Source organism: Panthera uncia (assembly GCF_023721935.1).
Source record: "Panthera uncia isolate 11264 chromosome A3 unlocalized genomic scaffold, Puncia_PCG_1.0 HiC_scaffold_12, whole genome shotgun sequence".
Lineage (NCBI taxonomy): Eukaryota > Metazoa > Chordata > Mammalia > Carnivora > Felidae > Panthera > Panthera uncia.
In genome coordinates, this window is record NW_026057579.1 from 19,627,757 (window position 1) to 19,637,035 (window position 9,279).

Genomic DNA, 9,279 nt, shown 5'->3' on the forward strand with positions numbered 1-9,279 from the left:
ACATTCTACCTTGGGACGCCTAGCTGGCTGGGTCCAAAGAGCATGTGATTCTTGATCTTTGAGTCTTGAGTTCGAGCCCCATGTTAGGGGTAGAGATCACAGACAGACACAAACAAACAAACTTTAAAAAAATTCCTGCCTCAGAAGATCATTATTATGCCTCAGGATCATCATTATTCCTCTTCCTGCATGTATCTTCCATCCTCTGTACCTGATTTCTTCCTCTGATTTCTCTGCCCCTTGCTCTCTCTATCCTTAAAAATGGAGTTATTCCCGTGAATGGCAGTCCCACTGCTATGTCGTCACCTGGCCATAAAAGCTACCACTCCAATCTCAGGGATTTTGCCTATTTGCTAGTGCCTACCTCCTGCGTTCACTCTCCCAGCCTTCAGCAGAGATTTCCATGAGGAAGGGCTTTGTTAGACATCCCTGATTGCTGAGAGGCTGCAACCATTCTTCTCTCCATCACCTGCCAATATTCTGCTCTGCCTACATATCTTGACTTAGTCCTACCTCTTGTTAGAGAATGATTGCCCCATGAGCCTTCCCATCCCATTGGATGTGTTTGTCCTAAGCTTCTCCGGGGATACCTCAGTTCTGAAATGCCGGACTACTCAGCTGGCACTTAATGGCAAGCCCTAGCCAATGAGCTTTATCTCCTATCCCAGCTTCCTCACATTAGTCTCCAGACAAACTGAACTAGTCGTTTTTTTCTGCAATTACTATGCATCTTCTTGACTTCATGCTTAGTTTCACGTGGTTCTCTCCATGTGAAATGCATCCCCCCCTCCCCCCACCTCTATCCCTTCAGCCTTCAGCTTAAATATCCTCGCCGTGGCCTGTCTTCAGCAACACTCTTGCTGGAAGGAATTTGTTTCTCTTTTGTAATACATATTTATCTTTAGAAACTTAGAACCTGCAGATAAACAAAACAAAAATATTTAATTATTAAAAATTCTACTCCCGGGGCGCCTGGGTGGCTTGGTCGGTTAAGCGTCCGACTTTGGCTCGGGTCATGATCTCACGGTCTGTGAGTTCGAGCCCCGCGTCGGGCTCTGTGCTGGCAGCTCGGAGCCTGGATCCTGTTTCAGATTCTGTGTCTCCCTCTCTCTCTGCCCCTCCCCTGTTCATGCTCTGTCTCTCTCTGTCTCAAAAATAAATAAACATTAAAAAAAAATTTAAAAAAAAAAAATTCTATTCCCAGGATTACCTGGCTGACTCAGAGAGCACGTGACTCTTGATCTTGGGGCTGCGAATTTGAGCTCCATGTTGGACACAGAGCACACTTAAAAAAAATCTACCCCCAGAGATAACCCCTATTAGTATTTTGATGAATAACCATGTAAATATTCTTCCCGTAGCTCTTTATTTAGACACTTCTTACACATTTTCCACATTTATAAAGATATTTGTGTACATATTTTATCCAATTGGAGTCTCCTTAAGAGCTTGTGACTATTATATTCATGACTTTGCAAAGAGTCTTCAACATATCAGAAAGTCAAAACATGTTTATTGAAGAGAAAATAAAATGAAAGTCACCAGGTCGCTTTTTTCCCTAGAAAACAATACTAATTTGGAGAAATTCTCAGTGTCAGAAAAAAAAAAAACTGAAAACTCAGAAGAGAGGGCGCCTGGGTGGCTCAGTCAGTTAAAGATCTGACTCTCGATTTCGGCTCAGGTCATGACCTCAGAGTTCCTGAGTTTGAGCCCCACGTTGGGCTCTGTGCTGACAGCAAGGAGCCTGCTTGGAATTCTTGGTCTCCCTCTCTCTCTGACTCTCTCCAACTCACGTGCATGTGCTCTCTCTCTTAAACATTTTACTTTACCTTTTTTAACGTTTATTTATTTTTGAGAGAGACAGACAGAGTGCAAGCCGGGGAGGGGCAGAGAGAGAGGGAGACACAGAATCCAAAGTAGGTCCAGGCTTTGAGCTGTCAGCACAGAGCCCGACGTGGGGCTCAAACCCACAAACTTCGAGTTCATGACCTGAGCCAAAGTCGGACGCTTAACCGACTGTGCTACTCAGGCGCCCCAATAAATATTTCTTTTTGATAGAGCGTGCGCAAGTGAGCGAGGGGCAGAGAAAGAGAGAGAGAATCCCAAGAGGGGAAGAGAGAGGGAGAAAGGGAGAGAAGCAGGGCTCCTGTTCACCTGAAGCGGGGCTGGTGCTCACCCAAAGCAGGGCTCTAGCTCACCCGATGTGCGACTCAAACTCACAAACCATGAGATCATGACCTGAGCTGAAGTCAAGATGCTTCACAACTGAGCCACCCAGGCGCCCAAATAAATAAACATTTTTTAAAAATAGAAATATAAAAATAAATAAAAGTGATTATGGATCCAGTAGGAACCCTCACCAATCTACAGGTTGTATATTTACATATAAAAATGTAAATATGTAAATTAACCATTTGTTCATGTCTTAAAGAAAAAAGAATCATCCAAGGCAAAGGATAATTATTTTCTAATAATTGGCCATTCAACTAGGCATTAAAGTAATAACTGCTCAATTCGCACTACTTAAAAAATGATAGCAGCAAAACACAAACATAGTAGTTCTCTTTTAACATGAAGATATACAGAGTAAACTCCTGGGTGCATCAATGCAAAATGGGCTACAAGGCACACATGAGCCATCACAGGAACTGGAATTTTTACAGCAGCAAAAGTCAGAGCGCTGAAGAGCAAAGAAGGCTTTAGGTAAATTGAGAGAGAGAGAAGAGGGGAGAGCATAAGGTATGGCAACTTGACCTGCATGAGACGGTTGGAAAAATCACAGAAGCACCAAAAGTAAGAAGAGAACAGAGAGAGGAAAAAGTCACTTTCCAGAGGCAGAACCAGGGGAGGCGAATGCTTTAACCCTTTTCCAAGCCAAGAAATTTGAAGCTACACTTGTGACTTACAAATTTATAGACTCATGGCATGACGTGATGGAGTCACAGTGATCTGATCTTGAAGCCCTGGTCCATCTCACTTAGCTGGGTCATTTTTTTTTTAATTTTTTTTTTAATGTTTATTTATTTTTGAAGGAGAGAGAGACAGAGTGTGAGTGGGGGAGGGGCAGAGAGAGAGGGAGACACAGAATCGGAAGCAGGCTCCGGGCTCTGAGCTGTCCTCACAGAGCCTGATGCGGGGCTCGAACCCACGAACTGTGAGATCATGACCTGAGCCGAAGTCGGACGCTCAACCGACTGAGCCACCCAGGCGCCTAGCTGGGTCATTTTAAGCAATTACTAATCAAACTGAACTTCAGTTTCATCTGGAAAGTAAGGTTACCAGGAGCTACCAAATCAAGTGATTGTGAAGATTAAAATAATCCATGTAAAGACCCTGGCAGTGGGGCTAGCAGTCCCTTAAACGTCGATTCTCCTCCCCTGGTAAGATGTAAACCATCTAAGGAACTGCTGCTGTGTCTCCTGTAATACCTAACCCAGAGTCTTACATGTACCAGGGGCTCAATACATGTAAATTTAATTGAATCACATCTGCATTAGAGGAAATCTTGGAAGGCATCTCAACTAATTCCCTGCTCCATGCAGAAATGCCCTAGCCAACCAGTGGTCTGTCCAGTCGTTGAGCACCACCAGTTAGCTTGCTGATGCCAATAGGACTGATTACAGCGCTTGGTATTTCATAATTTATTTTGAGACAGTATGAGCAGGGGAAGGGCGGATAGAGAAGGGGACAGAGGCTCTGAAGCGGGCTCTGCACTGATAGCAGTGAGCCTGATGCGGGGCTCCAACTCACAAACCGTGAGATCATGACCTGAGCTGAAGTTGGATGCTCAACAGACTGAGCCACCCAGGTGCCCCCAGTGCTTGGTATTTCCGACGGAAAAGTGTTCCACACACTGAGTCTAAGTGTGCTTCCCTGTAACATCACCTATTTGTCCTAACTCTGTGCTCCGGAGCAACACAGAGGGAACTTTCCCTCACATTCAGATGACAGCTCTTCAACTATTTGAAGATAACATTGGTATTTTCCTCTAAGCTGCTCCAAGCTAACTCTCTTCATATAAGATGACTCTCAGATAACTATCAGTACTACCATTTTGGTTTGCATATGTCCCTCCAGTGGAATGTGGCACCCATAATTGAGCATTATTTGAGTTAAGGACGTGGCCCTGTGGAAACGCCCAGATCAGGCTACCACTAACAGGTTATAGAAATAAGGGCCAATTGGGATACTCCCTAAGACTGAGGTGATTTGGTACCTGATTGAGAAGAAACTACCTTCCAGATCAACCTTGCCTTGTAACCATTCTTTTGTTTTTAATTAATTAATTAATTAATTATTTTTTATTGAGAGAGAAACAGAGAGACAGAGTGTGAGCAGGGAGGGTCAGAGAGAGAGAGAGAGAGAGAGAGAGAGAGAGACAGTATCCAAAGCAGGCTCCAGGCTCTGAACCGTCAGCACAGAGCCCGACGCGGGGCTTGAACTCACGAACTGCGAGATCATGACCCAAGCCAAAGTTGGACACTTAACCAACTGAGCCACCCAGGTGCCTCATAACCGTTCTTTAAGTTACTAAACTTTTCAAAAAATTTAGATAAAAATCACCTCTTACATACACAAATTGAAAATAAACAAAGGAGGGAAATGACGATTCACAGGAGTGTAAGAATGTATGAAGAGTTGTTTAAATTCACTCGTAATCAGAGAAATTCAAATTAAAACAAGATAGTATTGGGGCGCCTGGGTGGCTCAGTCGGTTAAGCGTCCAACTTCAGCTCAGGTCACGATCTCACGTCCGTGAGTTTGAGCCCCGCGTCGGGCTCTGGGCTGATAGCCCAGAGCCTGGATCCTGCTTCCGATTCTGTGTCTCCCTCTCTCTCTGCCCCTCCCCCATTCATGCTCTGTCTCTCTCTCTGTCTCAAAAATAAATAAACGTTAAAAAAAATAATAATAAAAAAAGAAAAAAAAAGAAAGAAAGAAAAAAAATTTTAAAAACAAACAAACAAGATAGTATTTTCTGCCCATCAGAATGACAAAAAATTAAAAAGACGGATAATACCAAGTGTTGGTGAGGATAGGGCGGGACAAGAACTCTTGCCGTTAGCTAGTGGGAATGCAATCTGGCCCAGCCATTCTGGAAAGCAATGAAGCAGTATTTAATAAACGTTGTACATGCCTATGACCCCACAATACCACTCCTGGGTGTGTCCGTGAGAAATCCTCACATAGGTTCATCACGGCTTTGTTTGTGACAGCTATTGTTGGAATCAATCTAAGCATCTGTTACCGGGGTGGAGTAAATAAACTGTGAAGGATGCACATTGAAGTAGTCCGGATCACAAAGGGTTAGCTTGGTTTGAAAGCTGGCTAATATGACAACTCAGACCCAAGGCTACATTGTTATCACTTCGGTTCGCTGATAAACTAGAAAACAAGTAAAGCAAAGAACAATGCCTTCCTAGTTCCTCCCAGAAACATGCCCAAATTCTGGTGATCAGTGCAGGCCATTTAGAGGGAGAAAGACGGATCTAATGAGTTCAGAGTTGGGACTAAGTTTTTATAGGATTAGGCTTGGTGAGGGACTGGGTCAGCATTCAAGGGCCTATAATCTACCATGTAAGAAAATTCTTTGTTGTACTATTGGGCCAGCCGCAGGCCTGTCCATGGCCTACCCCACATGCTATAAAATACTGTATAGCAATATTAAGCTAGTAACTAGCTGCACATTCAGCAATTAGAACAAAGGAAACAGAAAATGATTTATAGTACAATGCCATTTGTGTAAATTAAAAACATACAAAACTATATTACATGAGGTTTCACACATATTTAATGATGTACATCAAATACATTACAGAGGGAACCTGGAAAGGTAAGGCAATGACAGAGGAAGAGGGGAAAAATATGAAATAAAATGGGAGGAACCTTGCACAGATTAGAAATGTCAGGGGTGCCTGGCTCAGTCAGTTAAGCATCCAACTTCGGCTCAGGTCATGATCTCACAGTTCGTGAGTTCAAGCCCCACATCAGGTTCTCTACTGACAGTGGATCTTCTCTCTCTCTCTCTCTCTCAATCTCACAAAAATAAACATTTAAAAATACATTAAAAGTTTTCGGGGCTCCTGGGTGGCTCAGTTGGTTAAGCGTCCAACTTCAGCTCAGGTCATGATCGCACAGCTTGTGAGTTCGAGCCCCATGTCGGGCTCTGTGCTGACAGCTCAGAGCCTAGAGTCTGCTTTGGATTCTCTGTCTCCCTCTCTCCTTCTGCCCTCCCCCTCTCATGGTCTGTCTCTGTCTCTCAAAAATGAATAAACATTAAAAAATAAATAAATAAATAAAAAATAAAAATAAAAATAAAAATAAAAATACATTAAAAGTTTTCAGTGTGTAAATAAATGAGGAAAGTGACTCAGTGCTTTGCCTCCCAGATCCAAATTTTTTTTTAAATTTTTTTTAACGTTTATTTATTTTTGACATGAACATTTATTTTGGCATGAACAGGGGAGGGGCAGAGAGAGAGGGAGACACAGAATCTGAAACAGGCTCCAGGCTCTGAGCTGTCAGCACAGAGCCCGACACGGGGCTCGAACTCACGGACGTGAGATCATGACCTGAGCCGAAGTCGGATGCTTAACCGACCGAGCCACCCACGCGCCCCTCCCAGATCTAAATTTTTAAACAAAAGTGAAGAAGGGATTCAATTGTACAGAGAGATACAGAGATAGATGAAATTAATACTGATACTTCTCATGGATATTAGAATAATAGCAAAGTGAGAAAAAAAACCCGTAAGTATTTGGTTTGGCTTGAAAAAAGAATAGATTCTGGCTGTTTGTTTCTGTGTCTAATTACCACATAATATAACAACAGTAACACACATTTAAAATTTGTGACAGATTTATTTGATCACCTTGATTCATAATGGAAGCTCAGACATCATGGAATTGTCTGTTCACGAAGCTTGGAGCTCAGCTCTCAGTGGTCACCTGTCAGCCCTCACCCAGCCCCGCTTCCAGCTCTTCGGACTAAGTACTCAGTTATCTGCAGGCTGTCCCATCTCTTTCCTGGAGCAAGAGAGAGGATAGAAGCACGGGGTGTCAAAAACCTCCATGCTATAGGGGCGCCTGGGCTGCTCAGTCGGTTAAGCATCTGACTCTTGATCTCAGCTCAGGTCTTGATCTTTAAATTTTTTTTTTTTAACGTTTATTTATTTTTGAGACAGAGAGAGACAGAGCACGAACGGGGGAGGGCCAGAGAGAGAGGGAGACACAGAATCCGAAACAGGCTCCAGGCTCTGAGCCGTCAGCACAGAGCCCGACGCGGGGCTCGAACTCACGGACCGCGAGATCATGACCTGAGCCGAAGTCCGATGCTCAACCGACTGAGCCACCCAGGCGCCCCTCAGGTCTTGATCTTAGGGTCTTGAGTTGAAGCCCTGCGTTGGACTCCATACAGGAAAAAAAAAAAAAAAAAAAAAAAAAAAAAAGGAAAGGAAAGGAAAGAAAAAAGAAAAGAGAAAAAAAAACAAACAAAAGAGAAAAGAAAAAAGCCTCCATGTTACATACCAGTTGAGTCAGACACTGCCGAGATAATATCTGAGTGCAGCCATCTCAAATGTCCAAAATACTCCAGGAGGAAACCGGGCCTTTGCCACGTAGCTTGTACATCCAGTATTCCCCTCACTGCCTTTTGCCTTGCCCTGGGGGCAATGGTGTCCGTGACAGCCACATGGAATTCCTGCTTTTTCGCCTTGTCCCTACCAGTGCCAGTCCCCCACCCCTCACCCGTATTCGCACTCACGTCCTTGCGTAACAGACATTTGTCAGGTCTTTGGCTGCTCGGTACCGCACTCCCTTCCTTTGACAAGGAAACTCCCCACGGTGAGCTTCCAGTATGCAGAGCCCTCCTCCCACTGTATTTCCCTTTCCCGGCACCTGTGCCCCTGAGCACGCGTCTAGGCTGTGGGGACATGAGCTGAGCTCTACCAGCCTGAAGCACCAGCCTGAAATCTCGATACAGAGGCTGATGACACAAAAAAGAAGGCACAGGGGGGAATGTCCTGAGAAGGCAGTGGGGCCCAGCAGCAGCACCTGGTTTCCAGGGAGGCTGTGAGCCCCAGCAGGACAGTATCCCAGGTCCAGGGCTGCCCACGCTGGTGCTGCAAGCTGAAGCACCTCTTTGGTGTGCAGGGGGCAGTGATGGCCCCTACCCCCGTGCCATCTGCAGGTGCAGCCTCGTCTCTGTCCCCTCATCCCTTAGCCTGGTTCTCCAGCCTTCCCAGTAACTCTGAGAGCTTCCCAATAACCCTTCAATGCACTTACTTTCAGGTTCTATCTGCGAAAGCCAGTTTGTGTTGCAACCCAGATCCCTGACTGTCACACTCTCTTCTGGCAGAACTCCTACAGTGACTCCAATTTTGCCTGACGTGCCCATCATGTTCCACTTTCTCTTTCTCATCTTCTGCTGACCTTGCCCCATGGACCTGCCATACCTCTGCTCAAACTTGGCCCGTGTCCACCAGTCTGTCTTATAAGGCTGCTGTACCTTTGATCTCTCTTTCCCATGACTCCATGGCCTCCCTCTCGCCCCCTCCCTAGGACTCAGGCATCCTGAGGTGTCCGGGTGGTCATCTTAACCCTGTTGTGATGTCAGCACTGGCCTAGTGCTGAGAGGGGAGAGATTCCTTAGATGCTACAAGAAGTGTCACTAGGAGGTAAGAGGGGCACAGGCAGAGAGATGGGAGGGTAGCAAGACTGTTCTTATTCTTATTATTTAATTTAATAATACAGATTGTCATTTACTGAGTTCCTGCACTGTGCTGGCCCTTTAGAGCATGACCTCACATTAATACTTGAAAGTAGGGACTATTATAATCCCCATTTTCAGAGGAAGAAACGAGAGTTTGAAGAAGTTCGGTTGCCTGACTAGCTCAGTCTGCAGAGCATGTGACTCTTGATCTTTTTTTTTTTTTTTTTAACGTTTATTTATCTTTGAGAGACAGACACAGAGCACAAGTGGGGAAGGGACAGAGAGAGAGGCAGACACAGAATCTGAGGCAGGCTCCAGGCTCCGAGCTGTCAGCACAGAGCCTGATATGGGGCTCGAACTCACAAACCATGAGATCATGACCTGAGCTGAAGTCCCAACACTCAACCAACTTAGCCACCCAGGCGCCCTGTGACTCTTGACCTTGAGGTTGTGATTTCAAGCCCCTCATTGGGGGTAGAGTTCACTTAAAAAAAACAAAAAAACAAAAAAACAAAAAAACAAAAAAACAAAAAAACAAAAAAACAAAAAAACAAAAAAACAAAAAAACAAAAA